Source organism: Danio rerio, chromosome 17 (genome assembly GCF_049306965.1).
Source record: "Danio rerio strain Tuebingen ecotype United States chromosome 17, GRCz12tu, whole genome shotgun sequence".
Classification (NCBI taxonomy): Eukaryota; Metazoa; Chordata; class Actinopteri; order Cypriniformes; family Danionidae; genus Danio; species Danio rerio.
In genome coordinates this window covers 18,497,255-18,519,241 of record NC_133192.1, presented here as the reverse complement: position 1 = coordinate 18,519,241, position 21,987 = coordinate 18,497,255, and the positions used below count along the sequence as shown (strand labels likewise).

The following is a 21,987-nucleotide window of genomic DNA, read 5'->3' as shown; positions in this document are numbered from 1 at the left end:
AAAAACACTAGTTGTGCATAGAGCCCATTGTCATGTCAGGAATAAGCAAAAGATTTTACGTTAGATATATTTTATTCTCAAAAAAAAAGTCGTTGACCTGGTTTTGTCTTGACATTCGGATTTTTTTGAGTCATTGGATGAACCAACGAAGCACCGAAATAAATCAAATGTTTTAGTTATACATGATTATACGTCTAGTTGCATTTGCATTTTGAGCACACTGAGAAAAGCGGCCTATAAATAAAATGCATTCTGCATGTTTAATTTGATTATATGAATGAATATTCAATGGATTCGCTAAATCCAGCAATCACTCGCACTATAACTCGGTTGTTCAAATGAAGGAGGCCATCATCAAAATGCTTTCAGTAATAGTATATTTAGCAACATTTGCCCTTGGACCCTAAATGAAGATTAAAATGGAGTGCAGTGTTATTGCATTAGACAAGAGATGCATTTGTTGCCTCTTTCAAGCACAGAGAGCTAAACAAACACCAAATTGCAAGTTGCCCTTCGCATTCCAAGTCTTCGTTTATTAATTTGGACACACTCTGCAATCACGTTGATTGAGCTGCGGTAATAAATGACTGGTTAGAAGCTCCATTGGCTGTTAAATGAACTTGCGGCAAAATGAATATCGCTTAAAGGAATTTACCAGCATCCACTAGACTAACGCGAGAAGCCGTCAGAGCTGTTTATTCAGACGTTTTAAGCGGCCTCGTTTCATGCGGGATTCTTTCAGTTCCTGAAAGCAAAGCAGTCGGCGCTCAATTCCACGAGACGTTCACAAATGGCTTTTGAAGGAGCTGTGCTACGCTCTTGCTAATGAATTCCCTCAGGCTTTACTGAAGGTGCCTGTCATTTCGTCGGCTTAGGGCCATTGATGGCCAGCACGCGATTTCATCTGCGTATAGCTTCAAACTTTAGTCAAGTTTGAGCTGCTCCTTATTTGTTTATGCCGAATGCTGTTTTATATGCTAAAACTTGCAGAGTGGTTTTACAAATTGCCTAGTTGTACAACAAAGTGATTCTCTTCCTCTGGTTTTCCCTCAACATTAATTACCAGGTTTAACATAAAGTTTTGTTTAAATGATACCCTTAGGCATTCTGTGGCTTTTGTTTTCTTTCTCCCATTGTCCAACAATTGTTCCATAAATACATGAAAATATCATGATACACTAATAACATGCTGAAAGAGTGGATTTGTTTTCCCTCATGTGTGCTGACATCCCACATAAAATACTATTATAATTTATAATAAATGCTATAGTGTTTTTTGAACCATACTGTAGTATTTACTTGAATTAATTTGTACTTATATGATATAAACAAATGACCCAATATACTGAACTGATTTTGCTGCACCACAGTTTACTGTTGTAGAAACTAAAGTATAATACAGTATTGCAGTTTTTATACAGTTTTATACAGTTCATCAGTTCACTGGTTAATACAACAGTATGCTGTAGCATTCATTAACAAAGTATTGTAAGTACTATAATAAATCGTCACCTTGAAATTAATTAATAAGGTTCTATCTGCATTCTGAAAGATTCTGAGATGAGCTTCAAAGTTTTTGCATTCCCTAGCAAACAGTATGTGCGTAACATTTATTTATTTTTATTAAAAACTCTTAATGTAAACATCCCATATTGTAAATAAGTTGCCATTTAATAAGAATATGTCAATAACTCAATTTTGACAAAAATGTCAGATAAAACCTTTTAATTCCAAGGTGACGAAATGAAGTAAGATATTACTTTAATATGGTTAAAATATGATAGTATTTTTGTTTAATTTTGTTGTTTGACAGTCATATCGCACTGTGATATATATATATATATATATATATATATATATATATATATATATATATATATATATATATATATATATGTGTGTGTGTGTGTGTGTGTGTGTGTGTGTGTGTGTGTGTGTGTGTGTGTGTGTGTGTGTGTGTGTGTGTGTGTGTGTGTGCTTTACAAATTGCATAACAAAGTGATCATCTACCTCTTGATTTCCCTTAGCATTAATTACCAGAGTTAACATAAATGTATTTAAATGATGCCCATAGCCATTCTATAGATGTCTGACATTTGTCCCATAAATACTGTGTATACTTAATATGAAACAAAAGGTACAAAGAAAACATGCTGGAGGGATGGATTTGTTTTCCCATGTGCGTTTCCGACATGAAGAGTTTTGCAAGATTACAGTATTAGATACAAAGTCACAATTCAGTGGAAAAAAAAAATTGTAAGTTGCAGAAAAAAGACTTTAAGGACAAACACATACACTTAATACACAAAACACTTCATTAAACATGTACACGCAGACATCACTATATAACTGTAGGTGAATATGTTTATATGTAATAACTTTATTAGTTACTATTTAATGAATTTTAACAGTTAAAGTAACTAAAAACCTTAACTTTTCCAAATTTGATTGTATAAAGAAATAAACAAATACAAATAAACTTGAGTTTAATTGAAAAATAACCTTTCTCTTGTTTTCCTTCAACGTTAATTACCAGAGATAACACAAAATATTATTTAAGCGATACCTATAGGCGATGCCCATAGGCATTGTCCAACATTTGAGATATATATATATATATATATATATATATATATATATATATATATATATATATACGTCAGGTACACAATTTCTGGTGGAATGGATTTGTTATGCCTAATGTGTGCCTGACATGAAGGGCCCTATCATACACCCTGCGCAATGTGGCGCAAGGCGAGACGCAATTGTTATTTGTTACTTTCAGCTTGGCGCAAGGGTCATTTTGAGGTGTTGCGCCACGCTTTTTAAATAGCAAATGCATTTGCGCTCATATGTGCGCCCATAGGCGTTCTGGTCTAAAAAAGCATGCGTGTTTTGGCGCGTTGCTATTTTGAGAAACTGTAATAGTCTGTTCTTTAGACCAGAACAAACCCGGTCTAAAGTCTGGCGCAGAGCACGTTAGTTGTGCGCCTCGCCTACACACTGCTTACACACAAGATGTAGAGCAATACGCAAATATCTTTACTTATGAAAAAGAATTAAAATATTAAGGAGATATATATATATATATATATATATATATATATATATATATATATATATATATATATATATATATATATATATATATATATATATATATGATATAATAAGGATATATATAGAATATAAATATAAAGATTTAAAATATTACAAAACATATTATTTTCTAGCCTACAGCATTTAAAAACCACTGCCTTGAATCCTTTATCTCGGGAGGCTTTTTCAGTTTATTCAATTTGCTTTTGTATAATGTTATTATTATTAGCAGTATTATTTATTATATCGATATTTATATCTGTTTTATTAAAAATAAGCTTAGATTTGTCCACCTGTCAGGTTTTAGACCATATGGGGCATAGCAGGTGTATTTGGAAATAACTCAGGTTTGTGAACACACTTCATTATTATTGTTCATTTATTCGTTTGATGGAAATTAGAACTAAATTTAGAACAAAGTTTGAAACAAATCTTTGTGCTTAACAAACAAAAGTACTTATTTATAGGCTAATTGATGTCTGTGGGTAAAGGTTTCCCTATCCACGAGAGCAAAAGCGAAAGTGAACTTACTTTACGTCATGTAAATAGCAAATGCGCTCTTGGCGCGTCGCAAGCTGGCTCTTAAAGGGAATGAGAGATGAGACTCTGATTGGTTTATTCTCAAAACACACCTATAACTCATTAAGAAAATAAACTCAACCCTTTTAGACCATGCGCCATTGCGCAAAAGCGGACTTTCCCGTCCTCATACTAGCACATATGGATTCTGACACACCCTGAATGCGTTTGCGCCCTGCGCTTTCCGTTTTGCGTATGGACCGTCAAAATAGAGCCCGAAGAGTCTCGCAATTGTTTTAGATAAAAAGTCGCAATTCCATGATAAATGCCATAGATGTCAATTTTGAGAAGAAAACTGAAAAAAAAATAATTTAAAAAAATCATCAAAAACATTTAGACACCTGCAGTTAAACTTTCAGTCCTTAATAGTTACGTAAGTCACAAGTCTGATAAATATTCATGGTAAAATTCGATGGCTTTACAAATTGCCTGTAGTTGCAAAACAAAGCGATTCTTTTCCACTTGTTTTCCCTCAGCATTAATTATCAGAGTTATCATAAAATATATTTTAAATGCTACCCGTAGGCATTCTATTATTGTCCGATGTTTGTTCCATAAATAGATAAATAAAACCATCAGGTATAACACGCTGCAGGGATGGATGGCAGTTAATATTACATGAAAATCTGAACATTTATACACAAATCCTGCAGTTAATATTACATGAAAATCTGAACATTTATACACAAATCCTGCAGTTAATATTACACGAAAATCTGAACATTTATACACAAATCCTGCAGTTAATATTACATGAAAATCTGAACATTCATACACAAATCCTGCAGTTAATATTACACGAAAATCTGAACATTTATACACAAATTCTGCAGTTAATATTACACGAAAATCTGAACATTTATATACAAATCCTGCAGTTAATATTACATGAAAATCTGAACATTTATACACAAATCCTGCAGTTAATATTACATGAAAATCTGAACATTTATATACAAATCCTGCAGTTAATATAACATGAAAATCTGAACATTTATATACAAATCCTGCAGGTAATATTACATGAAAATCTGAACATTTATATACAAATCCTGCAGTTAATATTACATGAAAATCTGAACATTTATATACAAATCCTGCAGTTAATATTACATGAAAATCTGAACATTTATATACAAATCCTGCAGTTAATATAACACGAAAATCTGAACATTTATACACAAATCCTGCAGGTAATATTACATGAAAATCTGAACATTTATATACAAATCCTGCAGTTAATATTACATGAAAATCTGAACATTTATACACAAATCCTGCAGTTAATATTACATGAAAATCTGAACATTTATATACAAATCCTGCAGTTAATATTACATGAAAATCTGAACATTTATACACAAATCCTGCAGTTAATATTACATGAAAATCTGAACATTTATATACAAATCCTGCAGTTAATATAACATGAAAATCTGAACATTTATATACAAATCCTGCAGGTAATATTACATGAAAATCTGAACATTTAAATACAAATCCTGCAGGTAATATTACATGAAAATCTGAACATTTAAATACAAATCCTGCAGTTAATATTACATGAAAATCTGAACATTTATACACAAATCCTGCAGTTAATATTACATGAAAATCTGAACATTTATATACAAATCCTGCAGTTAATATTACATGAAAATCTGAACATTTAAATACAAATCCTGCAGTTAATATAAAATGAAAATCTAAACATTTATATACAAATCCTGCAGTTAATATTACATGAAAATCTGAACATTTATATACAAATCCTGCAGTTAATATTACATGAAAATCTGAACATTTAAATACAAATCCTGCAGTTAATATAACATGAAAATCTGAACATTTATATACAAATCCTGCAGTTAATATTACATGAAAATCTGAACATTTAAATACAAATCCTGCAGGTAATATTACATGAAAATCTGAACATTTATACACAAATCCTGCAGGTAATATTACATGAAAATCTGAACATTTAAATACAAATCCTGCAGTTAAACTTCCAGTTCATTATGTTACAGTACAAAGTCACAAGTCTGATAAATATTCCATGTTGAAATTCAGTGGCTTTACAAATTGCCTGTAGTTGCACAACAAAGCGATTCTCTTCCTCTTGTTTTTCCCTCAGCATTAATTACCAGAGTTAACATAAAATATAATTTAAGCGATACCCATAGGCATTCTATCGTTGTCCGACATTTGTTCCATAAATATATAAATGGGACGTCAGGTACACAAGTAACATGCTGGAGGGATGGATTTGTTTTCCCTCATGTGTGTCTGACATGAACAGAGTCTGGGTAATCTTTTCCTCTGTCTTTTGCTGGAGAGGAAAGAGGGGGAGGAGGAGGACGCTTCACGCCCCTGCTGCTAGCGAGACTTCATCAAAAGCTGTGTTCTCCTCACTCCATTAGAAACAGGAGAACCCGTCTGAGCCACACCATCAATTAAGACAGCAACAAAAGCAAAGGACGTAACTTCAGCTATATCTCGTGTCCAATGTAGTGGTGCTCAGACAACACGGCTCAGCGGGGAGAGACAGAGAAACGCATTAGAGATGGAGGGAAGGCCAAGTGTGGGCTTAAGTAACGGGAAATGTTCTGTGATTTAATTAACCTGGGTGTAAATGCTTTGGCTAGAGTTATGAAGTGGCTTTCTGTATTGCAAATGACTTTTCTTTTTTTTTTAATTAGTGGTGCTTAGAGGTTTCGGTGAGAGGTTTTTGAAGGTTTGCTACAGTTGGATGGTCATTCAATTAACAAATAAGTCGGGATGAAATATTGAAGGCATTTGGAATTGTTCTTGGAAATGATTCACCTAAAACATAAACTTAACATACACTATTAGAAAAAAAAAAAAAAACTAAAAATAAAGACAAGAACAGCATTAGTTCTATAACTTTCAGGTTTTAGTCATTAAAATATACATGTACACTGAAAAAAATGATTAATTGGATTTACTACATTTTTTTAAAGGTAGGCTGGATTTCATTCATTCATTCATTTTTTTCGGCTCAGTCCCTTTATTCATCTGGGGTCACCACAGCGGAATGAACCACCAACTTGTCCAGCATATGTTTTACACAGCAGATACTGGGAAACATCCATAAACTCACATGCACACACATACACTACGGTCAATTTAGTTAATTTAATTTACCTATAGCTCATGTTTTTGGACTGTGAGGGAAATAGGAGCACCTGAAGGAAACCCATGCCAACATGGGGAGAACATGCAAACTCCACACAGAAATGCCAACTGACCCAGCTGGGACCAGTGACCTTCTTCTTGTGAGGCGACTGTGCTAACCACTGAGCCACCGTGTCGCCCCTGGGCTGAATTTAGGCAAACAAATTTAGTTGAACATGTTCAAATTTAGCCTATATAAATTGTTTGCAACCAACAAAAAAAAAAAAAAAAAAAAAAGAAGTAAATCCTGTTAATTTTTTTCAGTGTAGAAAAAGGTTATTGCTTACAATCAAATTCCTCTGAATATTTTTAACCTTTCACAATTTACAATTTCAGAATTATTTATTTTGCATTAACATTTATGAATTTAGCCCCCCTTCACAGAAATGCTATTATTTTTTGTAATTTTGGATTTGGCTTTCCCATAATTCTTTTAAATTTCTTTCTACTCTTACTTCATTACTGCGAGATATACTGTAAGCTCATAGTCACAAGATTAAACATTAAAATTGAGAGATGCAAAGTCAAAGTTCTGAGAGTGTACAGATTTTATAATATCTCATTTTTGTTCTCATTAATTTATCACATTTTGTCAATTCTACCTATTTTTTTCCAACTTAGCTTCTTTTTTCGAAATTTTGAACTTTTTTGTAACTGCAATATATAAAAATATAAGATATAGTCTCAATTTTGAAATGTATGAGTTGTGCAAAACAATTCTGACTCAATTCTAACTCTATTTCTTGTAATTGTGAGTTAAAAGGCTTACTAATATACAGTATGTGTGTTCATTTTTTCAATTCTGACTTTAATATATATAATTAAGAATATAATAAAGTCTTTATTTCTTACAGAATTATCTCAATCTTGAAAAAAAATATTTTTATTTTTTATCCATGGTGAAACCAAGTGTTCATTCAAGAACAAAAAAAATCTCGTAACTCATTAAATTATATGACCTGAACCATCTATTTTCTAAAACATACTGTAACAGTTCAGATCACAGCACCTTTACAAATGGAATAAAAACAAAAAAGTACATCAAAGATAACTTGTTGAGAATAAAGAGATTTGCTGCATCCAAAACGGCATACTATGTAGCAGATACTACTTTTGGTTTGAAACATACACCCTGACTATTAAAAATGACTTTTCAATGAGTATGAGTGAAATTTGGATGTACTACTACTTGACATGTTGTCATCATACAACCTACAGTCAGCTGCATCGCTCCGCTGTCATTCATAAATCTTCTCTCATGGCTTATGGGATAGTAAAATGTCCATCAGATGTGCACGTTAGAATCTCGCCAGAAAAGAAATGTACTTCATTTGCATTGATAGATCTATGAAGACCCCTTAACACCCAGGGAAACTTTTTGTTATACACAACACAATTAAAGAATAATAATGTTTATTTTAAGATATGTCCATAGAAGGTTTTTTGGGACCAGAAATGCTGCTTTCATGTCATCACTGTGGGAACAGCATTTGCAGCCTATATTCTTAAAGATTTATTATGAAACTAGATTTATTTGGACAAATAATGGCACTTTAATTGCATCTTTCTAAATTTAAAAACAATCTTCACAGGAATTTAATGCACACATTCTTACAGTGTTTTTTCAATCTGCTACTTCTTTTTTTTAGCAGTACACCAGTTCTTCTCTTTACACTGTTATTTTTTTTTTAAATTGACATTTATAGTAACTTAAAAACATTTCACCTTCACAGACTCTTTCCATTGCACAAGGTTATTATACAGTAGGCAAAATATTCTGTGCATCAATAATTTTATTTCTTTTTACAACAGGAAAAATTGTTCTTTAAGGAACCTAAATGAGTTCTATTTTGCATCACTGCAAAAATTACTTTTTTTTTAAATTAATTAATTAATTTATTTTACATTTTTAGGCATGTATATTGCAATAAATCTATTTGGGTTCTTTGATTTACACATTTAAAAAAATCAGCTGCAAAAACCTTTTAGTGCTGTCTGAAATCTGTTTTCTCAGCCTTTTATGTTTATGTTTAGTTATTTCACTTTATTCACCTCATTTAAAAATGCGGAAGTGCGTCAGTTTTCGTGATAGTTTTAGAACTTCCGATTCAGTCGCCTATGGGAGAAATGACTAAGAATAATGAACGGCAGAAAACAGTCAAACTACTTGCTCTACAAAAAAAATGTTTGCATTACTATACAGACTACGTAGAATATTATAATACCAAAATATCAGTTTGCAACATGCATGAAATGTTCCTGAATAAAAGTAAAAGTGCCAAACTGCAGTTAAAGTCAAAAAAAAAAAAAAAAGAAATTGAAATTACATGAAACTCATGTATAAATATGGATAGCGCATTGGCGCAATGATGTTAATCGAATTTTGTGCTTTAACATGTAAAACAGGATCATGAAGGGAACATTCAAAAAACAACTCATGTAAATACCTTAATCATATTATTGTCTTATTAAGACAAATAATTTGATTACTGATGTCCATTTAATTCAATTTTAGTCATTGTTCCAGAGTAGTTGGGTTTCATAAAGAACTATTCAGGGAAGACTCGATCCCAACAATGAACCTTTATTTTATACAGAGAAATCAGCATATACCATAATAAAAGCAAACCAAAGGGCCAGCAGCAATGTTTACTTCATCCTGTTCATTTTGAATATAATTCCTAAGGTTTTGACATTGACTAAAAATCCACTTTGGAAATGGCCTGTCGAAAGCCTTGGTGTTTGTTTAGGGCTGCTCATAAGAATCGGTCATCAGATTTCTGGTTTGTGTAAGGGCCATAGCTCATGCTGTGCTATCTGGGTGGAGCCGTTTCTTGGACTCGGAGTTAAAAATGCTGTGCTTGATGAAAAACCTGTGGTGGCGGAAGATGAATCGCTCATGTGAGTCCATATTCATCACCCAGGTGTCCCGCACTTCCGATGGCCCCTGACACAAGATAAAGAGCTGTGAGACGGGAGAAATGACCTCATCTGACAGCCTCAAAGAGAACCAGCAGCACAATGGAAATGGATTGGAGCGTTCATAGGAAATATTACCGCACGCTGTATTCATGATGTGTGGCGCGATTATGCTCTGCCCTCTTCAGCCCGGCAATTGCATTGGCGGCGGTTTATTATTTTATTTTAGTTTACGGTGAAGCAGGAAACGATGGCGCGCTGAAGGAGCTGTCTGAAAAATACAGCCCGATCGATAGGAGAAGGTTTAATATCCTTCATTTCTTTCAATCGACCTGGTGGCCCTCTTTCTGTCAACAGAATTATATACTGTATGAGCTAGCGTAGTGCAGGGTGGGCTTTGTTTATAGGCTCTACTTTCTTTTTAATTGCTTTTGTTTTTAATAACTGTCCATTAGCCAGTGTACACAAAAGCACATTTTGTTCCAAACCCTGGTAGGCTTTTTTTTTTGGTTGTTGTTGTTGCTGTAATTGATTTCATTAGAGTTATATTAGTATGCTGTTAAAGTAACAGGTAAATAGACTGGAAAAATCACTATTGGAAAATGGCTAATGAATTTTTTTTTTGACTTAATTACAAAGAAATGGCAAGTACAACACTAAAATAAACAGAAAAAAAGAAAAAATGAAGCGCAGAGAATGTAAAACACAGCAACTCTTAAAAAAAGATTATTTATTAGCCTAAGAAATATTCAGCATGTTGTCTCTGCCATTTTACATTTATTTTTTGTATAGATTTTAAATGTGAATTTACTGGGTTTGAATGCTCCATGAATGATGAATGACTTGAAATGTATTTATGCGACATAAACATTAACATTATTGGTCACACTTTACAATAAGGTTTTATTAGTTAACATTAGCTAATGTATTTATTAACATGAAGTAACTATGAACAGTACTTGTAACTACAACATTTATTAATCATAGTTTACTAATGCATTATTAAAATCCACATTCGTGCTTGTTAACATTAGTTAATGCACTGTGAGTTCATTTGAACTAACAATGAACAACTTTATTTTCATTAACTAACATGAACAAATACTGTAATAAATATATTGTTTATAGTTTGATCATGTTAGCCAATGCTTAACATTAACTAATACAACCTTATTGTAAAGAGTTACCACGTTATCTAAGTCATAGCATTTTTAACTAAACCATAATGTTACTGATCAGCAGCTTTTGAGTAATCTGTAAATATGAAGAAAAAAAACCCTGAAACGTTCACTGTCAACATATTATTCCTTCATTCTCTACTTTACACTAATTAAACCCGTGAGGAATTTATATATTTGCAATTTAGATTAAATAAATTACATGAGTTTTGTTTTCCTTCACTTTTGTCAATTGGTGAAGTTTGTTTTCGCCATTGTCACCAATGGCTTGCTTGTTTTGGGACTTCTGGAACTGCATCGATGCATTTGCTCTTCATTGTTTGGACTTTTAGCAGTAAAAACTAAACCACACTTAACTAAACTGAACTTCAACTCTGAAATCTGGACTGACACTGTTTCAATTTACTAGAACTTGTTAAGCTGCTTTGACACAATCTACATTGTAAAGCGCTATAGAAATAAACATGAATTGAATTGAATGTTTAATTAAGCTCAGTCTCTAAATAAATGAATAAAACATATTCCTAACAAAACAAAAAAAACTTATCAAACAAAATGATCACAATTTTATTTAAATTTCCGTTGAAAAAATTAGGCCCAAAACATTTTTTTCATGATGCAGTAGTTTATTAATTGACATGTTGACATGTGTTTTATGAAATATTCTTAAATATAGTGCTCCCTTGTTAACCACGGGAGTTATGTTTTCAAAATAACCCAAAAGTAGTTAGCTTTATCATTTTTTTTTACATCTATCATATATGTTTTAAGGCTGTAAAACCCCATACTGCACACTTTATACACTATTCTTAGACTGGCATTAACATTTTAACTTTTTTCTCTCGTTTAAACACTCTCATTCAAAATTTCGTTGAAAAATTAGTGCAGTATTATAGAATGAAATCACAGATCAAAACCTGTTGTGAGGTGCAAACATTCATCGTTGTCAGCAAAATGTTCATAAAGCTTTTAAGCTTTTGTGCGAATATGTTGGCATCCAGCAAAATGTTCTTTTTCCTGCAGTCACTGATCACACTGCATTTGCCGCGCACATGACAGTGTCCTGAGTCGTAGCTAGACACCGCAGACAGCCGCTGACTTGCGGCGACGGTGTCAGTACCCTGATATAAACCTATGTTAACTATTCTAAAATGCATGGTGCTGCTGTGCATCTGGTGTGCGACCACTAGTAGCGATCAAAGATTCATGTTAATTTGACAAGTTAAAAGCATTCTAAACTGTACAGGAGACATGTGAGAGATTGATTGACACTGGTCTACAACCAATCAGGATGCAGAACACTGCACTGTAAAAAAAAAAAAAAAAAGCATGTCAAATTGCACAAAAAAATAAATAAATCTGCAAAACTGTGAGACACAAAAGGTGACCTGCATTATAGTGAAGGACTACTGTACACTGTAGAAAAATGCTGGGTTCCACACAATTCCTTCATGTTGTCCTAACACAAATTGATTGTTAACTTAATTTTTACTAATTTAGGTAGATTGAACATATTCTAAAACAAGTTGTCCCCCCAAAAAGCTTAAGATTTGGGTAGTTTTAATACATTTTTAAATAAGTAGTTTTAAAAAGCTGTATTTTAGTGTATAACATTTTTTTTTACAAATGTTTTGATAATGAAATAACATATTTTTTTACACCATGGGGGTACATATTTGATCCTCCATGTAAGACAAGACTACGTACAGTAAACTCAAAATTTAGAATTTTATGTAAACATTGCTATCTATAACTCTTACAATTCTGTAAAAATTGTGTGTGAGTGAGGCAATGAATTAATGAATGAATAAATAAATGCACGTGTGGGTTTCTTCTGGGTGCTCCGGTTTCCCCCACAGTCCAAAGACATGCGGTAAAGGTGAATTGGGTAAGCTAAATTGTCCTTAGTGTATGAGTGTGAATGAGTGTGTGTGGATGTTTCCCAGGGATAGGTTGCGGCTGGAAGGGCATCCGCTGCGTAAAAACGTGCTGGATAAGTTGGCGGTTCATTCCGCTGTGGCGGAATAGACTAAGGGACTAAGCCGAAAAGAAAATTAATGAATGAATAAATAAATGCATGATTTTTGCGTCCTAAAGTTTTATGCAAGTAAAATGTTATGAGCTCCCTGCATACAGTAGGTTTTGAAGCGATGAACGTTTAGAGAAAATCCAGGTTACTCTCTGTCTAATCCTCTGGCAATTTGGTGCTCAAACCTTCCCGATAACATTGAAAAATAACGTTGGTATTACTGTAATGATCGAGGCTTTATGTGTTTAGCACTAGACACCTTCAAGGCCTCCATAAGCTTTAAAAGCGGAATGACGTACGGCTGTATTTAGAGGAACGGACAGGAACCGCTTCAGTTGAAGCAAGTTTATTTGATCTCTCACACTTCCGCCGAGAAAACCATGAAACACAATAAAGCATCTCAGCATAATCTATTTATTTATCTTTCCTTTTTTTCCTCTCTAAAACCTCAGTATATTCTTTGAACTCCTCTACGTCTCAGCCAGAGCGTGCGAAATCCATCCCGAATCAATACTGTCGTCTGATACCTTTATTTGACGATCTCTGCGTGCCTACTCGGGATTGCGTGCGACCAACAGACGCGCCTGACATGACCATCAAACATGATTTCCAACGACTAACTTCATTCAATATGGCTCATAAAGAAATAGTAGTGTGCAAAAATCCATTTTTGGTCAGGCAAGGTGACCTTGTGGGAGGGGGGGAAGTGGTCTTTGCTTTAAGGCTTAGTCACTCAAGTGGAGCCATCCATCACCACGCATTTCCAGGAAAAACAAATTATGCCCTGTACCAGCACATAAACGTGGCCAATCAATATCTCTGCCCTGCCTCAAATGCCACACATTTTACACCGTTTCTAATCATCTTGTTGTCTTTCCACCTCTGCCAGTTCAATGGAGTGGATCATAGTCATTTATTTTTCCCCCTCTTTTATTATTAGTAGTATTTGTTTGTGTGACATCACTTTTCATCTTCTGAACTAATCGGGTTTGTTGCTTGAATCAATTGCATGCTGCTTATAATAAGTAACCTTTTGAGGTGCATTGTTATTGCTTATTATACTTTTTATCTAGCATTGATTGATATGTTCTGCAAACTAATGAAGGAGATAGGGTGTATTTCTTTTAGAAAAACTAAAAACTTGTGCTTTTGGTATTTAAATGTGCCTATCTCTTTGTACTTACTTCTACCATACTCTATTATAGTACCATTACTACAGTATTTACATCTATCTATCTATCATCTATCTAACTATCTATCTATCTAGAACAAAATTTTATTAGCAAAATTTAAGTGTAGACTTAAATAATAATTTCAGCTTTTTCTATATACTATAGTAATGTAAAGTTAATACTAAAGTATTTCTGAACCATACTATAGTACTTGAATTTAATCTGTTGTGGTAATTGTATAGTTGCTACAGTAATACAACTACTATAGCAATAATTACCCAATACTGTGCTAGGCAAAATCATGGTCTGGGGTTACATTCAGTATAGGGGCATGCAGGAGTTCTGCAGAGTGGATTGCAACATCGACAGCCTGTGGTATCAGGACATTTGTGTTGCCCATTACATTATAAACCACAGAAAAGGGCAAATTCTTCAGCAGGATAGCGCTCCTTCTCATACTTAAGCCACCACATCAAAGTTCCTGAAAGCAAAGAATGTCAAGGTGCTCCAGGATTGGCCAGCCCAGTTATCAGACATGAACATTATTGAGCATGTCTGGGGTAAGATGAAGGTGGAGGCACTGCATATGAATCCAAAGAATCTTGTTGAACTCTGGGAGTCCTGCAAGAACACGTTCTTAGCCATTCCAGATGACTTTATTAATAAGTTATTTGAGTTATTGCAGAGATGTATGGATGCAGTTGTCCAAGCTCTTGGGAGTCATACACAATATTATTTCTTTTTCCACTGCACTGACTTTAGTCTATACTGACTTTAGTCTAAACTTTTATCTCAGCAAAGTCAGAACTTACTTTCCTAATTAAATAATTAAAAATCAAAGCATGATCATGGTATTTTGGTAAAATAAGCCATTTTTTGAGGCCTTTGCCTTTCATATAAGCCACTTCTTAGACCAAATGATCCACTAGAAGTCAAGCTATTATTTGTTGTTCCTAAAACTTGGATAGGCGACAAGACTTTTGCCAGATAGTGTATATACTGTATTAGTCTTTTTCCCACAAACAACAGTCAGTCTATTTTTCTATTTTAATTTCACATTTGTGTTCAGATTACTCTTGAATACCTAAATTAGCCTTTCCAAATCAGTCTACAGCATCTAAATTAGAAGCTCAATACCACAAATATAAATAAAAGCTGAGATACTAAAGAGGGCTGTAACAAGAGAAGAATGTGATAAAGGCCCACAGTATGGTTAGAGGCGAAAAAAAAAAAAACTGGTGTCTTTTCTCTAGGCTTTAAAAAAAAATCAACTGCGATTGGGTTTTTTTTCTGGAAGTCATCTGTTTCATGTTGCCAGAGAATGGTCAAAGCTCCTCTCTCCTGCTCTCTTATCTGCACAATCCTGCTCTGATTGAAGCGCTAACTCTCAACTGCCTTTGATCAGGTCGTGTGTCACTTAAGACTGTTCTGAATGGAGTCTCATCTTCCTCATCCTGCAGTTCCAGATCGGCTCTGGCTCTCAATCAAAAACACAATTAGAACAGCATTAAAAAAAGACAGGGCCGCTCCGTCTTATCCATACCATCGGCTGCCTTTAACTCTCGCTCATTCATCCTTCTGTTTTTAATTTGCTCTTTCTTTTGTTTCAGAGCATGTCAGGTGTTTTGAAGAATTAACCATTGATCTCCTCATGCACTTATAATGAATGAAAGCAGAGTGAATGTGATAGATTTACTACAGTCAGGTTTATTTATTTATTGGGCTTATGCATTTTTTAATTTTTGGTCTGTATTTGGAGATTAATTTGGTTGCTGTATTCTGCCACCCAATAACGGAGATGCGGTTTATTATGCTTCATCTTCTCTTGTATTTTTTTTATTTATTTTATTGTGTGTGATTTTACTGTAGATTTAAAAAAAATGCAGGAGAAGGTGAGGGGATATAGATAGGAGTGTAATGATCAGTGTTGGGAGTAATGCTTAAAAAAAAAAAAAAGAATTACAGTAACGCAGTAGTGTAAAGCATTAGTAATACATTTTCAGTAATATTTTACTCGGTACATTTTCAGCAACAACAAACTTTTTGCCTGCAAGACATTTACAAATAAAAAATACTGCAAGTAAGTTTTATATCCTGTTTGTGGTTAGTGAATATAGGCGTGTTGTCATTTATCTCCCTCTGGCTATTGGAACTTTTTACTTTAAACACGGAATGATTTCAGCCCCAGAGCTTGAGGTCCGAGGCTATTGGCTCAGCCCGGTTAGCAGTAACCGTAGCAGTTAGATGAAAATGGCAGAAGACAGTACATTCGCGAGATGGACGTACGTGCATATGTCGGTATTTCACTGACAAATGTTGTAAGCGCAGTTTTACAAGTTACCTGTAAATTTAACTGTTTGTGGACAAAACTGCTCGCGTGCAAAATTTCTCACAGTCCCACGCACTCAAAACACTGCTCACGTGTGAATGATCTGCTCTCGCTCAGTCAGATGATGCAGACACAATTTGTGTCTTGTGTTTCCTCTTCCTTTCGTGCTTTTTCTCTCCCGAGATCCTCCTGTTAAATTGGTTATCCCAAGAATGTTGATATATATATTGCTACACTATTTACCTACAGGTTATGGTAAATACTATGATAATTACTGTTGTTTTTGAGTGTTACTGCTCATGTTTTAGGCTAGAATTATTTACAACTTGTTAATGAATGCTTCAGCATATTGTAGTATTAAGAATAGTGAACTGATCAAATGAAATACAAAGTGTGGCCAACTCTGGCCCACGGGCCCTAGTTAGGGCATCTCTGATCTAGATGAATGAGTAGTAATCAGGCTTATTTAATTATTATTTTTTACATTAACTTTTTGTTCAGCATTTGAAAATTAATTCTGTTGTCATGTAAGATATTTTGCCCTAATAAAAAAAAGAAATCAGAAAATAATCTTAGATTATCTAAAGGCTAACCAGGTTTATTTATTTTTGGTCTTTTTTGGTCAGCATTTGAAGAATAATTTGGTCACTATGTGAGATATTCTGTAAGCTATAACCTCGATGGATTAAGTACGGTAAGAAAAAAAAAAATCCTTATTTATTTACTTTATTTTTTTTATTTAAATGCATCAACCTTAAAACATGCATATACCTTTCCTTGTATTGATTATTTGTTTTTTTCGGCACTTATTAAATTGCATCACTATGTAATGCGATTACTTAAACTCGTCCCTTTTGGCTGCTCACACTGTCATGCCAATGTGGAAGATTGTTCCCGCGAAGATGGGCAGCACTTCTGGAAAGCATTAATTACCACAGAATGGGACCATTAATCAGAGCTGTCTATGCCAGACAGAGCAGAAGGCAGCAGAAAAGGGCTTCTCTCTGCTTCAGTGCTGAATGACTGGAGGTGCTCTTATGCATATACCCTGGTGCACAGGAGCACTGCAACCAAACTAGGACATTGACATAATGAAGACAGATTTTCTTTGGGGACCTTAGTGTTTCATACATGTTGACAGCAAGGGACAAGTACGACCTTATAGCTCACTGCTGAAATTCTGCTTAAATATCGCCTTTTTCTTCAGAACTTTCATCAGTCGTTGCAGATGGAAACATTTCAAATAGATCAAAAACAGCTTAGATGTCACAGCATCTCTAGTTGTGTTTACATCTGCTGTTAAAATGACTTTTTGTCAATCTGATCACAAGTGGGCGATAGTGAATACAGGCGTAAACAAGGTCTGAATTGGTTTGAGCTTGACCACTTTTAGAGGTAGTTGAAAACACATTCAGCTGATTGCTTGTGTAGTGCAGTTCAATGCATTTGGATAAGGTATAGCCACTAAATAGGAACTTAAACTCTGTGCCTGTTTACATGGAGTTAAAATGCATCGTTGTTAATCTGATCCCAAGTGGATGATGAGTCTGGTTTAAATCATTTCAAGTTTGTCCGCTTTAGAGCTCTGACATAAAACATATTTACGTGGACTGCTTTTAAAAAAAAATTATTTATTTTTTAGCTCAAAAGGTCCTTACATAAAGTGAAACGTATTCAGATTAGAGTAAAGATGCATTTTTGTCAATCCGATCCCAAATTCAAATGTTTAAAGCTTGTACACTTTTGACCACTTCCAGAGGTAGCTGAAAACACATTTAACTGGATCAGTTTGAAGTCTATAAACATGTCAAATGATCACAAAAGAACACCTCATCTCTGGGCCTGTTTACACCTGTACTAAGATGTGTTTTTGTCATTCTCATCACATAGACAATGCCAAATGTAGGCGGAATTGGTCTAAAATGTGTTAGTTTGTCTACTTTGTCTATATATATATATATATATATATATATATATATATATATATATATATATATATATATATATATATATATATATGATCCACTTTAAATGTTGACTACAATATATATATATATATATATATATATATATATATATATATATATATATATATACACACACACACACACACACACACACACACACACACACACACAGACACACACAAACACACACACACACACACACATATATATATATATACATATCCTAAGACACAAATAGGTGTCATTGACTAGTTTTAGAACTACCTTGATGATAGGTTTTGATCCACTATAAGATAGATTCAGGATGCACTGGGGATAGATAGATGCATGGATGGATGGATGGTTTGAGAGAGAGAGCAAGTGAGAGAGCATCACTCCATATAGCTGAATTAGGGTTTTCCTCCCGAATGCCACCCGCTTATGTCCTGCAATTGTTTAGTTAATTCAACTAAACAAGAAGTGTATGCTAATTCTGTCAATACTGTGTGAATGGGAACAGACTTGTAATGAACTTAATGCATTTGATCTAGACGAGTTAATTTAATTCAAACAACCTTAAGGACCCCATGGAATTACTTGACGAAAGCAGTTTTCCTACTCGTATTGAGCTATTCTTGCAGCAGTGAACTGCTTCATTATAATATGTATGTAAAGCCTATATGTTCTGAAATTTTATTTGAACATTAATTTAGCAATTGCCCTTAATTTTAAGTGTCAGTTTCAGTCACATTTTGGCTGATATTAAATACATTTTATTATAAATAATGTAGAGATTTTGTATAAAATAGATACTGAATTGATACAAAATTAGATCGATATGCAAAATACCATGTTATCTAATGTCAAAATGTCACAGGAATTGACAGAATCATTTGTCAGCAGCAACTTTTCAAAAAGGAAAAACATGCAAACTGCACACAGAAATGGCAGCTGGGCCAGTCAAGACTCGAACCAGTGACCTTCTTGCTGTGAGGCAAGTTTTGTATCTGAATCTTTATAAAGTTTTGTATCTGATAATCTTCATAAAGAATCAGCTTATGGGCCATTAATAAATAAAGCTAACTACACGATAGATACAGTATAATAAACAAAGTGTACAATTGTAAATTTAATCTGATTGTATTAGCTATAACGTAATTTTGTCCAAGTTTGTGTGTATAGCAGCAAGCTCAAGGCTTACAACCAACAATAGTAAAAGCTTCAAAACTTTGCTAGAATTCTCTTTATTATTTTATTTAGTCTCCTTCATAAAGTTGCTCTATCTCATATACCATATGCCAATTATGGCAGAGAACAGACAGCAATAATGTCGAAGACTCCTCTTATATAGGCGCGGTTGCTTCTGGCTGAACGTTCATCTTCATAAACCACCAACGTGCTAACCTAAAGCAATACCACTGGCCATTTTAGTAGCATTTTAAATTGTCTTATTACTCTCAATGATTTCTTTCAGCTCTGGATCGCCTGTTCTCATGAATTTGTCTATAACTGGCATCTGAATACCTTTTTTCTTTTCCCATTGTTGGAGTAAGCTGAATACAGCGTCTCCCCCCGCCTGCCAGAATGTATTTTTTTGCCTACCCTAATGTTTTCAGAGATAATAAAGCAGATGCTTTGTTGTTTTTTAGCATTACTGCAGCACACATTCAAAAGGAATTTGGCAAATCGCATCGATCTCTGCATCAGCCGCTTTAAATACTGTGCTTAATGTTGCATCACATCTCTGCCTCTAATTATCGGAAACCTCTCGGCTAGGATAAAATGGATAATGCTTATTTGAACTTCTTCAAGGCTTTTTCTCAAGCAGTTTATACTCGGTTCTGTAAGTATGCACTAGCTGGGTGGAATTTGCGAGTGATTTCACAAGTTCCAGGGATTTTTCTTTTCACTATAGCATTCCCTTAAAGCTATTTCTCACCTCTGATGTCATCATGATGTCATTATTTTGTTCCCCACAGAATGACAGATGCAGTCCCATCTTCAAAGCATCACTGCACATGCATATCCCCTTATCCAAACTCTTGTCTCCATCCTTCTATTTTGCTCCACAGAACTGATTTACCAGCAGCATTTTAATGGCCATTCGCTTTGCAGCCAGCACCGGCTAATGAGTCCACAATAATTAGTCGAGGTACGTTGAGCAGCGCCAGTAAAAGTCCAGGTGGTGTGACTAATTACAAAGGTGTTCAAGGCCTTACTTACACAAGAACAAGAGAGGGGAGACCCTCTGTTCATGCTCAGCTCTCAGTCAGAGGCGCGGCCATATTTGGAGACGAGAACCCAAACTGTAATTCCCACTTTAATGTTTCTGCTAATGTGTTGTTTTCTTTAACAAGGCGATTAAATGTTTGTTTCCTGTCAGTAAGTGGCAAAGCCAATCTGTCACTTTTCTGAATCATCAAGCATCATGAAACGTCTTCATGAGCCATCGAGAATAGTGAGTTGACAGACATGCATTGTGTTTGCAAGAGCGTTTTACGTTTTCATGTCTCATGCAAAAAAAAAAAAAAAAAAAACTGATGTGTTTATTATGCTGGGAGCTGTCAATTTTGCTTTGGGTTTCTCCAGATCCCTTTGCGAAGGTATTTTTTTAGATCTCCAAAGGCTCGTACACACCTGGACCCTTTTCGTTTTGTGTTTATCGTCAGCATTTTTCGAGACGTTTTTCCGTATTCAAACCCAATTGATTTTCACTGGAGTCAAGCAGAAGAGTATGCAAAATCACTCCTTGACGTTAAATGGCGCTACACAACTTTAAGCTTCTGACACCCCGCTTATAACACAAAAGAGGAAGAGAGGAAGTTCACATGCTTGTTGTTAAAGTTGACTGGTGACTCGAACAAGCATGTATGGTTCAAGTAGCAGCTCCAGCTCTAGCGATGAAGGAATGATCATTGTTCACAGAGCAATAAGCAGCTCCACGTTCATATCACCTCTGGGCATCTCCTTCAATGTGCGCTTGCATTGACAGTTTTGCGCTTGAGTGCCTCCAAGGGTTGTTTACTGTAACTTCAGCAGCTCTGTACACATGAACAAAAGTGCCAATCTGATTGGAGACGAAGGTTTTGACGTGGCGCGTCAAAAAAAAAAAAAAAAAAAAACGAGCATGAGGCTTTCTTTTTTAAAATGAGGCTTTTGCGCCTGCCGTTTTGTGCGTTGGTGTGCACGATCACATTGACGCCCTTTATTTAGTCACAAGGCGGAAAACACGGGCAAAAAGCGTCCCGCAGTACACAGGCATTTAGGCATTTTTTAGAGGAAACAATCGTGATATCTGAAGAGTTTTTTTTTTTTATTATTATTTTGATTCTTGATGACTTTCATTGTAAGTTTAAAAATTTTACATTTTGTTTATCTGTTTACATGAAAAAAATTCTCAGAAATCTGGATGTTTTGGGGCGTAAAACATGTTTTTGAATTTAATACATGAATTTGGTTAGACACTTTGTTCCCCATACATGTACAATTCACAATACATATAAAATTATAGTCAAAGTAAACCAGTTAAATCCTTTAT

The 21,987-nt window shown here is 34.4% G+C and overlaps 1 protein-coding gene and 1 long non-coding RNA gene across 27 annotated transcripts in view; both read left to right on the top strand.

Moving 5' to 3' along the window:
* The window catches only part of nrxn3a (neurexin 3a), a 546,951-nt gene that overhangs the window by 196,536 nt on the left and 328,428 nt on the right, over positions 1-21,987 (top strand). The gene's annotated exons all lie outside the window — the stretch shown is intronic.
* On the top strand, positions 4,283-7,116 carry LOC141378539 (uncharacterized). Its single transcript, XR_012393307.1, has 2 exons — positions 4,283-5,141; positions 5,502-7,116. It is a non-coding gene; the product is annotated as an uncharacterized lncRNA (long non-coding RNA).